Source organism: Oryctolagus cuniculus, chromosome 11 (genome assembly GCF_051225735.1).
Source record: "Oryctolagus cuniculus isolate XC-2025 breed Fujian yellow rabbit chromosome 11, ASM5122573v1, whole genome shotgun sequence".
NCBI lineage: Eukaryota > Metazoa > Chordata > Mammalia > Lagomorpha > Leporidae > Oryctolagus > Oryctolagus cuniculus.
The window spans coordinates 101941163-101954607 of record NC_142877.1 but is presented as its reverse complement, the minus strand read 5'-3'; the positions used below and the strand labels follow the sequence as shown (position 1 = coordinate 101954607).

General features: G+C 36.2%; 1 protein-coding gene across 23 annotated transcripts in view; it reads left to right on the top strand.

The window, feature by feature from the left end:
• Nucleotides 1-13445, top strand: part of ANKS1B (ankyrin repeat and sterile alpha motif domain containing 1B) — a 1209513-nt gene that overhangs the window by 1001354 nt on the left and 194714 nt on the right. The gene's annotated exons all lie outside the window — the stretch shown is intronic.

Sequence of the window (13445 nt, the reverse complement as noted above, 5' to 3'; positions counted from 1 at the left end):
CATGAAATTGGGATTTTAAACACAAATCAAAATGAAATATTGGAAATGAAGAATTCAGTAGATCAAAAAAAATATGATGGAAAACCTTAACAACAGAATTGGTGAGACAGAAGAAAGAATGTCAGAGTTAGAAGATAAATCTCTGGAAATTTTACAGTCAGAGCAAAAAAAAAAATTGAAGAAGAAATTAGAAAATTAAAAAACAGTGTTGGAGATCTATGGGATACTATAAAATGATACAACCTATGGGTCTTAGGAATTCCTGAACACATGGAAAGATAGAATAGATTAGAAGGCCTTTTTAGTGAAACCATTACAGAAAATTTCCCTAATTTGGAGAAAGGGACGTCCAAGTACAGGAAGCACATAGAACTCCTAATAGACATGACCAGAAAATATCCTCACCACAACACATTGTAGTCAAGTAAAACATAAAGCAAATACTCTAAAATGTGCACAACAGAAATGCAAGATTACCTTCAAAGGATCTCCAATTAGACTCACAACTGACTTCTTATCAGAAACCCTACAGGCTAGGAGAGAATGACAAGATATATTCCAAGTTTTCAGAGAAAAAGCTATCAACCCAGAATACTGTACCCTGCAAAGCTCTCATTTATGAATAAAGGTGAAATAAAGACCTTCCTTAACAAACAGAAATTGAAAGAATTTGTCACTACTCGTCCATCCCTGTAAAAGATGCTTAAGGATGTGCTGCATGCAGAAACACAAAAATATGGTCATCACTACCAAATAAGATAAAGGCAGAGAATCTCCCAGTAAAAGTGCAGAGGAAATCCAAAGTAAAAAATAGGAATATTTATGGAAAAATGGCGGGGCCAAGTTGTTACTTATCAATAGTCACCTTTGTCGCTCCCCCATTCACGGAGGAATGACACTAGACCCTGCACTGTTCTTTTGTCTGCTTGGCCCTTCCCAGGTTTGCTGCTGGTCCTTCCTGGGTTGACTGCCGGCCCTTCTACCTCCATGGAGGGGGCGGCACCCCCCGCCGCTTTCCCCGCTTCCGCAGAGGAGCGGCACACCGCCAGCCGGCTCGCTCGGGGGCTGCTCAGGTGTTCCTTCAGGTGTTCCTTCAGATGTTCCTGGTGCATGTTGTTTCTCTCCTCCTTTATAGTCCTCTTCCACCAATCCAAATTCTGCTGCCCACACGCCGAGCACGCTGCTCTCCTCCAATCAGGAGCAGGATCAGCTCCTGATCAGTCAAGTTGGCGAGAGGCAGCTGCGTAGAAGTTGTTTGGTCTCTCTCTCTCTCTCTCTCTCTCTCAGCGCCATATTGTGGGAAAGCAGATGCATAGAATAAGTCTTAATTCCAGTAACTTAGTCTAGTCTCAGTTGCTCCCCACAACCTTGAATGTGAATGGCCTCAACTCTCCAGTTAAAAGATACAGACTGGCTGAATAAGGGGAAAATGCATCTATTTGCTGCCTACAAGAAACACATCTCACCAACAAAGATACATGCAGACCGAAAGTGAAAGGATGGAAAAAATTATTCCATGCTAACAGAAACCAAAAAAGAGCTGGTGTAGCCATCCTAATATCAGACATAATAGACTTTAACACAAAAACTGTTAAAAGAGACAAAGGCACGATGCAATAATTAAGGGATCAATTCAACAGAAAGATGTGACTATTATAAATGTACATGCACCTAACTACAGGGCACTTGGCTATTTAAAAGAAACGTTAATGGATCTAAATTGAGACATAGACTCCCATACAATAGTAATGGGGGACTTCCGTACGCTGCTTTCAGCAATGGACAGATCAACGAGACAGAAAATTGACAGGGAAACAACAGTTAATTGACACTATAGATCTAATGGACCTAATGAATACCTACAAAACTTTTCATCCTACAGCTGCAGAATTCTTCTCACCAGTGCATGTAACTTTCTCTTGAATATACCACAGACTAGGCCATAAAGCAAGTCTGAGCAAACTCAAAAAAAAAAAAAATCAAAAGCATACCACACATCTTCTCTGACCACAATGGAATTAAGCTGGAAATCAACAACTCAAGTTATCTCTAGAACATATTAAAACACATGGAGACTGAACAGCATGCTTCCAAATGACACTGATTTTTCTTTAAATGTTTCATAGAATTTACCAGTGCAGTTATCCAATCCTAGGCTTCTCTTTGTTGGATGGTTTCTGTGGAACATTCATAGATGAATACTTATATCTGTAAACAAAGGGACAAATATCATATGTTCTCCCTGATCAGCCACAACTAACTGAGCACCAAAGGGGAAACTTGTTGAAGTGAAATGGACACTATGAGAAACAGTGACTTGATCAGCTCTTGTCCTCATGATTGATGTACAATGTAATACTTTATCCATTTTAGTATTTTTTTTGTTCTAGTACCATTGGTTGAACTCTGTAATTAACACACAATTATTCTTAGGTGTTTAAATTTTAACTGAAAAGTGATCCCTGTTAGGAATTTGGAAAACATTATGCTGAGTGAAATAAGCCAATCCCAAAGAGACAAATACCACTTGTTCTCCCTGATCGGTGACAACTAACTGAGCACCAAAAAGGAAACCTGTTAAAGTGAAATGAACACTATGAGAAACGGTGACTTGATCAGCCCTCACCCTGACTGTTGATGAGCAACTTAATATATTATCCCTCTTAGTATTTTTTTGTTTGTTCTACTTAATACTTTTGGTTGAATACTGTAATCAATACACAATTCTTCTTGAGTGCTGAAACTTAACTGAAAAGTGATTGCTGTTAAATATAAGAGTGGGAATAAGAGAAGGAAGAGATGTGCAATTCGGGACATGCTCAAGCTGACTTACCTCAAACGGTAGAGTTGGAAACATACCAGGGGATTCCAATTCAATCCCATCGAGGTGGCATGTACCAATGCCATTTCACTAGTCCCAGTGATCAATTTATGTTCACAATTGATCGTAATGATAGGACTAAGAACCAAAGGGATCACATAAACAAGAATAGTGTCTGTTAATATTAGCTGATAGAATCAAAAAGGGAGAGAACGATCCAACATGGGAAGTGAGATGCACAGCAGACCCATAGAATGGCAGATGTCCTAAACAGCACTCTGGCCTCAGAATCAGCCCTTAAGGCATGCGGATCTGGCTGAAAAGCCCATGAGAGTATTTCAGGCATGGAAAGCCAAGACACTCTGGGGAAAAAAAAAAAAAAAACTAAATGAAAGTTCTCCGCAGGTGAGATCCCAGTGGAAAGAACGGGTCATCAAAGAAGGAGGTACCTTTCTCTGAAGGGAGGAGAGAACTTCCACTTTGACCATGGCCTTGTCTAAATATGATCAGAGTCGGTGAACTCAGGGGGCTTCCATAGCCTTGGCAGCTCATTACAAGAGCCTAGGGTGATTACTGAGGCCATAAACAAGAGTGTCAATTTGTTAAGTCAACAACAGGAGTCACTGTGCACTTACTCCTCATGTAGGATCTTTGTCCTTAGTGTGCTGTACATTGAGATTTAATGCTATAACTAGTACTCAAACAGTATTTTTCACTTTATGTTTCTGTGTGGGAGCAAACTGTTGAAATCTTTACTTAATGTATGCTAAACTGATCTTCTGTATATAAAGAAAATCGAAAATGAATCTTGATGTGAATGGAAGGGGAGAGGGAGTGGGAAAGGGGAGGGTTGCGGGTGGGAGGGACGTTATGGGGGGGGAAGCCATTGTAATCCATAAACTGTACTTTGGAAATTTATATTCATTAAATAAAAGTTAAAAAAAAAACACAACCAAATTTCAATATGGGCAAAGATTTTGAATAGGAATTTATCTGAAAAAAAGGTATGCAAATATTCAGAAACACATGAAAAGAAGTCTAACCTTACCAATCATTAAGGAATCACAGATAAAAATCACAATGAAATACCACTTAACGTCCACTAAAATGGCTGGAATAGAAAACACAGTAAGAGGTGTTGGCAAAGTTATGAGAAATCTTAGCATTCACATATTACTATAAGGATTTTAAAACAACGCAGTCACGTTGGAAAATTGTTTAATAGTTTCTCAAAAAGTGAAATTTACAGTTATATGAGTCAGCAGTTCTACTCCTAGGTATATAATGAAGAAAATTGAAACCTGTATCCAAACAAAAATTTATACCCGAATGCTTCTAGCAGGATTATTGATCACCAAAAGTATTAAAATCCATTCATAGATTGATGAATAGATAAATAAATACAATGGAATAGAGTTTGTCAATAAAATGGAATAAAGTAGTTATGCTTGATATAATCAGATGAACCTTGAAAACAGTGTGCTAAGTGAAAGAAGCCAATAAAAAATACCACATACTGAGTGATTCTATGATATGAAATGTCCAATGGAAGGGCTGGGAGTAAAGGAGGGGGAATGACATCTAGTAGGTGTAGGGTTGCTTTTGGGATAGTGAAGATGTTCTAAAATTAGATAGTAGTGATGTTTGCACAATTCTGTGAACATAACTAAATTACATACCTTAAAAGAGTGAATTAAACAGTTGTAAATTGTATCTCAATAAAAGTTAAATAAAAATTAACGAGATGTGATTTGGCTACTCATGGTTTTCATCTTTTTCCCCCGATTGGGACAATATAGAAAACTGCTCTGGCAGAAAATGATGGTGACAACAAATGACATTTGAGGAATGGCTTTTAAGGCACCAGGAGCAATAGCCTGAGGATAATCAGAGTTGTTAGGACACTCTCCTACCCCAGAAAGTGAAACCAACCTGATTCTGTCCATCATGGACACTGATGATTTGAGCTGTTGATAAATGTTCTATAAAGTTTAAAATCCTATGTTACTCTTTAGATATGCAGCCCAAACAACAGTATCTTTCAAACTTGGGCTATTTCGAACATAACAGAAGTAATACTTTAGAATTAGAGGAATTTGAGGCCTTCTGTTCACTAACTGGAGGAGAGAAATCATTTCTTTATGATTTAAAATTTTATTTATTATTAAAAGAACATGATTTCTGTGGATGACAATAAGGGAGAGACAAAAGAACCAAATTTGAGTAAATTCAAACCAGCAACCAAATAGTTACTCCCTTCTCTTGTTTTTGTTATTGTTGTTAGGAACATATTTTTGTCATTGTTGTTGTTGTTATGACTATCATTGGAGATTGTATGTCCATCTAATAGCAGCTCTGGTGACTTCAAAGATAGACTAACTCTTTAAATCTGAGATGGAACACGCTGTATTATTGTTTACATATTGATGTCCTGTTAACAGCCATATTTTTTGTCTCTGGAGAAACAAAGACCCCCTCTCACCTTTTAATGTAGTCAGATATTTCCTAGACACTCTGTGTGTGAAAGGAAAAAATCCTCGTAGTTAATGCTACTTTCTCAGTTGATAGGAATATTGCTCTTCCTTGCTGCTTTTATCCCTCTTTGAGATTAATCTCCCTTATTTCAGATTGCTTTGTGGTGTGTCAGCATTCTAAACCAAAACTGTTTCTTCAAGGAAGCATTAGGAGCCATTGTTCTTGGAAAGATATCAGTGCCACTGATTATACTTTCTCAAAACCTTCTATGGATTACTGGGAAGGGATGTACCTGTGCATTTGATCTGAACAAGTTCTAAACCTACTTTGTGTTGATCAGTGGCTGTTGGACAGAGGTCAGCCCACTAGTGGAACAAATCCTGCTACCTCAGCCCTTCCAGCTTTCATTGGCTACAACCCCTGTCACTTCTCTCTGGGTTCTCCTCTCTGTGATATCTTTCTCCTGTAGTTTCCAGTCTCTGGCAGGGGATCATGGGAAGTCATAAATTTGCACAATATATTCCCATCAGCTTTGTGTGCAAGTCTTCGTTGCAGTTCCCCTACTTTGATAGGCTCCACTCCCCAATCAACAATGCAGCTTGCCACCAAGAATTATTTATAAGTAGCAAGCTCTCTTTAGTCATAGTCACTTGTATAAAAAATATTTTTTTCTAGTAAGTTGTTTCATATGCAGTACAGTCATTTCTTCTGTTCTGAATAGCTTATACTAAATAGGATCATTTAATTCCAGGATGCTCAGAACCACTTAATAATACCTTTGGTTTTGTCTTTCCAAAACAAGATTTTGGAAACAAGTTTGAGAGTGGCAAGCAGGGAGACTAGAGGCTTATCTATGTGGAATTGTTGCTGCAGAAGAGAGTCATTGTATATTCCCTGTTCCATACCTACTATATCTTAGAAAGGGCTAGAAAAATTGTATTTCATCTTCCTAGGGTCTTCTGATAACAACAGAATACGTATCAAATGGAAGTAGTCTATGGTTTATATTTTTATTATTTTTTAACATTATTAATAAAAACAGAGTAGATTTTAGGTATTTCATAGGTACAGTTCCAAGAAGATAACCATACTTCCCTTCTCTCCCATCTCCCTCCCTCCCTCCTTTCCTTAATTCTTACAGAGACATAATTTCAATCCACTCTATAATCACAGACTTAATTCGCCACTAACCATAATATTCAACAAATAAAAAAGCAGGAAAATCACAGTCCCATAGAAATATAAACAAGCGCTATAAATAGTAATCATATCACAAGATGCCTGTTTCATTTGTATACTTTTTTTAATTAACTACCATATATCAGAGAAAACATGTGATATTTGCCTTTTTTGGGACTGATTTATTTCAGTAAGCATAATCGTTTTCAATTGCATAATTTATTTCAGTAAGCATAATCCATTTTGTTCTAAGACAAGATTTTATTCTTTTTTTATGGCTGAGTGATATTTCATAGTGTATATATACCAACTTTATTTACCCAGTAATCACTTGATGAATATCTAGGGTGATTTCATACCTTTGCTATTGTGAATTGAGCTGCAATAAACATAGAGGTACAGATAACTTTCATATACTGATTTCATTTTGTTTGGCTAAATTCCCAGGTTGGGTGACATGGTAGAGTTGTTTTCAGATTTCTGAGGAATGTCCATACTGTCTTCCATAATGATTGTACTAGTTGATATCCCCACCAACAGTGTATTAGGTTACATTTTTACACACATCCTCACCAACATTCATTGTTTTTAAATTTTTGGATGTTAGCCATTCTAGCTGGGTGAGATGAAAACTCATTGTGGTTTTGATTTGCATTTCCTTGATGGCTAGTGATTCTGAGAAATTTTTCATGTGTTTGTTGGCAATTTGAATTTCATCCTTTGGAAAATGCTTGTTCAAGTCCTTTGCCCATTTTTCAACTGGATTCTTTGCTGTTGTTGAGTTTCTTGAGCTCTTTATAAATTCTGCTTATAAATCTCTTATCAGCTGCATAGTTTACAAATATTTTCTTACATTCTGTCAGTTGCCTCTTTGTTGTTTCCTTTGTAGCACAGAAGCTTCTTAGCTTGATGCAATCCCGTTTGTCTATTTTCTCTTTGATTGCCCGTGCTTCTGGAGTCTTTTCCAAGAAGTCTTTACCTGTGCCAGTATCTTGCAGAGTTTCCCCAATGTTTTCCTCTACTAATTTGATGTTATTAGGTCATAGATTAAGATCCTTGATCCATTGTGACTTGATCTTTGTATAAAGTATAAAAAGGTGGTCTTGTTTTATATTTCAGCATGTGTAAATTCAATTTTCCCAGCCTTTCTTAAAGGATTGATTTTAGCTTGTTTGTCAAAAATTACTTGGCCATGTATTAATTAGTTATGTGGATTAATTAGTTGCATGAATTAATGTGGGGTATTTCTATCCTGTTCAAGTGGGCTATGTGCCTATTTTTATGCCGATATCAGGCTGTTTTGATTATAACTGCCCTGAGGTATGTCTTGAAATCTGGCATTATAATGCCTCTGGCTTTGTTTTGGTAAAGATTGCTTTTTGCTCTCCAGGGTCTCTTCTGTTTTCATATGAATTTTTTCTAGATCAGAGAAGAATGCCATTGGTATTTTCATTGGAATCACATTGAATCTATAAATTGCTTTTGGCAGCATGAACATTTTGATTATATTAATTCCAATCTACAAACATGGAAGATTTTTTCATTTTTTTGTGTGTGACTTCTTATATTTCTTTAATGCTTTATAATTTTCACTGAAGAGATCTTTCACATCTTTGGTTAAATTTATTCCAAGGTATTTAAATTTTTGGTAGCTATTGTGAATGGGACTGGTGTTATAACTTCTTTCTCAGACATAGCATTGTTTGCATATGTAAGGGATATTAATTTTTGTGTGCTGATTTTATGTCCTATAACTTTACCACACTCTCTTATGAGTTCCAATAGTCTCTTAGTGGAGTCCTTTGCTTTCCCTATATATAGAATCATGTCAACTGCAAAAAAGAGATAATTTGACTTTCTCCTTTCCCTTTAATTTCCTTTTCTTGCCTAATGGCTCTGGCTAAAACTTCCAGGACTATATTGAATAGCAATAGTGAAAGTCAGCATCATTGTCTGGTTCGGATCTTAGTGGAAATGCTTCCAACTTTTCCCCATTCAATATGATGTCATCTGGGGGTTTGGCATAAGTTGCCTTGATTGTGTTGAAAAATGTTCCTTCTATACCCAATTTGCTTAAGGTTTTTATCAAGAAAGTATGTTATATTTTCTAATCCTCCACCTTGCGGCGCCGGCACACCGGGTTCTAGTCCCGGTTGGGGCGCCGGATTCTGTCCCGGTTGCCCCTCTTCCAGGCCAGCTCTCTGCTATGGCCAGGGAGTGCAGTGGAGGATGGCCCAGGTGCTTGGGCCCTGCACCCCATGGGAGACCAGGAAAAGCACCTGGCTCCTGGCTCCTGCCAGGATCAGCGCGGTGCGCCGGCTGCAGCGGCGGCCATTGGAGGGTGAACCAACGGCAAAGGAAGACCTTTCTCTCTCTGTCTCTCTCTCACTGTCCACTCTGCCTGTCAAAAAAAAAAAAAAAAAAAAAAAAAAAAAAAAAAAAAGAAAGTATGTTATATTTTATCAAGTGCTTTCTCTGAATGTATTGAGATAATTATACTGTTTTTATTCTTGAATTTGTTAGTGTGATATATCACATTTATTGATTTTTATATGTTGAGTCAACCCTGCATACCAGGGACAACTTGGTCTGGGTGAATGATCTTTCTGATGTGTTGTTGGATTTGATTAACTAGTATTTTGTTTAGGATTTTTGCATCTATATTCATCAGGGATATTGATCTATAGTTCTTTTGATCTATAGTTCTATTAATCTATAGTTTGAGAGGATTCCCTTCCTTTCAATTGCTTTGAATAGCTTGAGAATAATTGGAAATAGTTCTTGAAAAGTCTTATAGAATTCAGCAGTGAAGCCATCTGGTTCTGGGCTTTTCTTTGTTGGGAGGAACTTTATTACTGATTTAATCTCCATCTCAGTCATTGGTCTGTTCAGGTTTTTTATGTCTTCAAGGCTCAATTTAGGCAGTTTGTGTGTCAGGAATTTATCCATTTCTTCTAGATTTTCCAATTTGTTGGTATATAACTGTTTGTAGTAATTCATGATGATTCTTTTTATATCTTTGGTATCAATTGTTCCATCTCCTTTTTCATCTCTGATTTTGTTAATTTGCATCTTCTCCCCCTTTTTTTGGTTAGTTGGGTCAATTATGTATCAATTTTATTTTTTATTTTTTCAAAAACCCATATCATTTCACTGATCTTTTTTTGGTTTCAATCTTGTTTATTTCTTCTCTAATTTTAATTATTTCTTCCCTCCTAATAATTTGGGTTTTGACTTTTTTTGGTTTTCTAAATCGTTGAGATGCATTGATAGCTCATTTATTTGGTGCCTTCTCAATTTCTTGATAGAGGCACAAATTACTATAAACTTCCCAGTTAACATTGTTTGTACTGTATCTCATAATTTCAATAATAATAATCTCAATAATTTATTGTCATCCTTATTCATTTCCAGAAATTTTTTTACTTCTCTTTAGATTTTTCCTATGGCCAACTGTTCATTCACGAGCATGTTGTTCAGTCTCCATGTGTTTGCATATATTCTAGAGAATCTTGAGTTGTTAATTTCCTGCTTCATTCCATTGCTGTCAGAAGAGATGCATGATATGATTTTTTTTAATTTGGTGAGACTTGCTCTATAGCCCAGCATATGGTCTATCCTAGAGAAAGTTCCATGCACTGATAAAAAGAATCTGTATTCTGTAACTGTGGGATGAAAGGTTCTGTAGATATCAGTTAGGTTCTTCTGGTCCATAATAGATTAGCTCTGTTGTTTCTTTGTTGATTTATTTGTCTAGTTTATCTGTCTGTTGATCAAAGTAAGGTATTGAAGTCTGCCATTACTATTGTATTGGAGTCTATGTTCCCCTTTAGATCCATTAACATTTGTTTTAAATAGCCAGGCAAAATGGCACTGGGTGTATATGTGTTTGTTATAGTCACATCTTCCTGTTGAATTAATCTCTTATTCCAGATTTCCTTTAATTACTTCAACATATTTATAATACATGATTTAAAATCTTTATCTAATAAGTCAGACAGCCAAGGACAATTTCTACTGACTTTATTTTTTTCTTCTTTTTGAGCTATACTTTGTTCTTTATTTACAGGACCCCAAACTTCATATTGAACTCTGTGTATTTTAAATAATATAGCATGGTAGAAGTCATATCACTCCCTCCTCTCTGGAGTTTGTTGTTGATTCTCTTTGTTGTTCCTGCTACAGTTTGTTTATTTAGTGACTTTCCTGGACTAATTCTGTAAGGCTGTATTCTCAGTATAACCATAGAAGTCTATGCTTCATTAGCCTAGTGGTTCACCAGTGACAAGATGGATGTCCTTAAATGCCTTGAGTCAATAGGTCTCCCGCTCACTGGTGAAGGCCTTTAAGTGTGGTGAGTTTGAAGGATACTGTAGAACTGTCAAAAGGCAAGTGGTGATAAGGCTAGTCAAAATGCTGCAAAGTTCACTGTTCTTACTGATATTCAGTCATTTTTAAAATAAATGTCTTTTGTACTATTACAAGCTATTGGATAATTTCCTAAGTTCTGAAAAAAAAATAATTTTGACAAATTGTGTCAGTTTTCTCCTTGCTTTCTATGTAGGAGTGGATTTTAGACATCAGTACTCTACCATTCTGAAAGTGCTTCACATATGACATTGTTCTTGATGCTTCAGTTTTTCATAGCATCTAAAGAACAAGGTATATTACATATAATGTCTCATGAGGCGGTGAGGAAGGAGGGCTGAAGAGAATTATGGACTCTTGAAACAAGCTTATTCATTTATTAAACATTAATGTCTACTGTATGTCAAACACTGTTATGTGCTAGAGACTTGGCATGAAAAAATAAAACTGTCAGAAACTCACTTTATCCCAAAGAAAACAGATACATAAATAATAAAGTATAATATAATGTGATATTTGTTATAGTAGATTTAATGACATTTTGATGGGAGAAGTGAATGAAATGGGAGCAGTATGAAGAGGAGGTGATATAAGAGCTGAAATGACCGAAGTGTTGTAGATTATCCAACAGAGAAGAGAAAGAGACATCTAAGCTAAATGTGTGTATGTATATATCACTATATATATATCACATTATATTATATTTTATTATTTATGTATCTATTTTTTGGGAGATAAAGTGAGTTCCTGATGGTTTTATGTTTTCATGTCATGTCTCTAGCACATAACAGTGATTGATATACAGTAGACATTAATGTTTAAGAAATGAATAGGCTTGTGTATATATATATATATATATACATATATACATATATATATATATATATCATACATCACTATAGCCCATAAAGTGGCAAGCTCAAATACTCCTGGGCAATGATGGAATTGGATTTTTCAAAGAATCACCAAAGATTTGGAGAGTGAAGTAAGAGGAAGAGTGGTAAGAAATGCTCTCTGACAAAGAAATATGGGTAATAAATGACCTTGTAAGACAGGTTAAAGAGTATTCGTGTCAGTGTAAGAATAAGGGAAGTCATTGGAGCACTTTAAGCAGGGAAGTGACATGATCTAATTTACATTTCCTAAAGATTACTGATTCCAAGTGTGAAAATGGCCAGTAGAGGAGCAAGAGAGAAAGGAAATGGTTTACTCAAGAAATTACAGTGGGCTGGATGAGTGATATCAGTAGAAAAGTAACACGTGCTTGCATTTAAGATACATTTTTAAAGGCAAAGCAGCAGAACTCACTGAGGGATCATTAGGAAAAAGAAAGTCAAGACTGATTTCTAGATTATAAGCTTAAGCAACCAAATGAATCGCAGTATCAATAATGGAGATGGAGAAGACAGGGGAAAAGGGACAAAGGAGGGAAAAGCCAAGGGCTTGGTCTGGGGCCCACGAAGTTACAGATGTCTGCTCTGTTAAGTGTAGATATCAAGTCGCAAAGTGGGTATTTGGGTCCTGTGCTTAAGAGAAAAGTTAGCACTGGGTATAAAATCTTAGGAATTGTGAGGTTAGAGCTGGGATTTGATGAGTCACCTAGAGAATGAGTGTATGAACAAAGTTGTTTTTATGAATAAAACATCAAGATTGTTACATTTTTATGCATCATTTTTGTGTATCCTGCATATAGATTTTTACTTCTCCCTTTATATACCCCAATCTCGCCATCAGTGTTTTCTACTGTTTCATTATAAACCAATTAGCTTTATACTGTTACTGTTAACAGTAATAGCCATCAAGTGTGTCCTCAAGGCAAGCAGTGGTCACAGAACTGTCTAAGAAATGTCCTCTTTCTGTTCCTGTGCAGAAATTGTATCAGCTGTGGAGCTCTGCATTATGCCATTCTGCTGTAGTTCATTATTCTTAACAAAGAAAGTGTCATGGCACATAATAGCACCATTATTTTGTATGTTATAGGTCACTTTGTTGGGAAAATTGTTAAGCAATCAATTTTTTGTCTCCTTGTCCCAACTGGACTTTGAATATTAAATTTTTGCAGCAGGCGCAGCATTTACATTACCAAATAATGTACTTTGCCTTCCTACTCATTGAGATATGCAAATTAGTCTGCACTATTATTTGATAACCTGTTTAAAAATACTGTCTCAGTTTCAAGTAGGGGGAGTAATTTCCCTATGTGATAGAGACCATTTAGAGAATTGATTAGGAAAGAAAAGGAACTAATCTTGGTTCTGAATTCTTTTTCAAAGTCCTTAAAGCCTTCTTATAGAAAGAAATTTTCTTCTGACACAATATAACAATCTAAGAATTAGCAGAGGGATTACATTATCTCAGAAAGAAACTAGCTATATCAATTTCACATTTGGGTCCCTAATACAGTGTGTTTTTTGGGTTGGTGGGTGTATAATAAAAGATAAAAATGGCCAATGAGGAACAAAATGGAAAGGAGAGACAGAGGATGATTGAGGGGAAGCTAATTGGATTTTCTAAATTACTTGGAGTTTGCAGGCATCTTCAAGAGTAAATGCAGACTTTTTTGTATAGAAGGGAATGGAGAGGAAGAATAGAGTCCCATGAG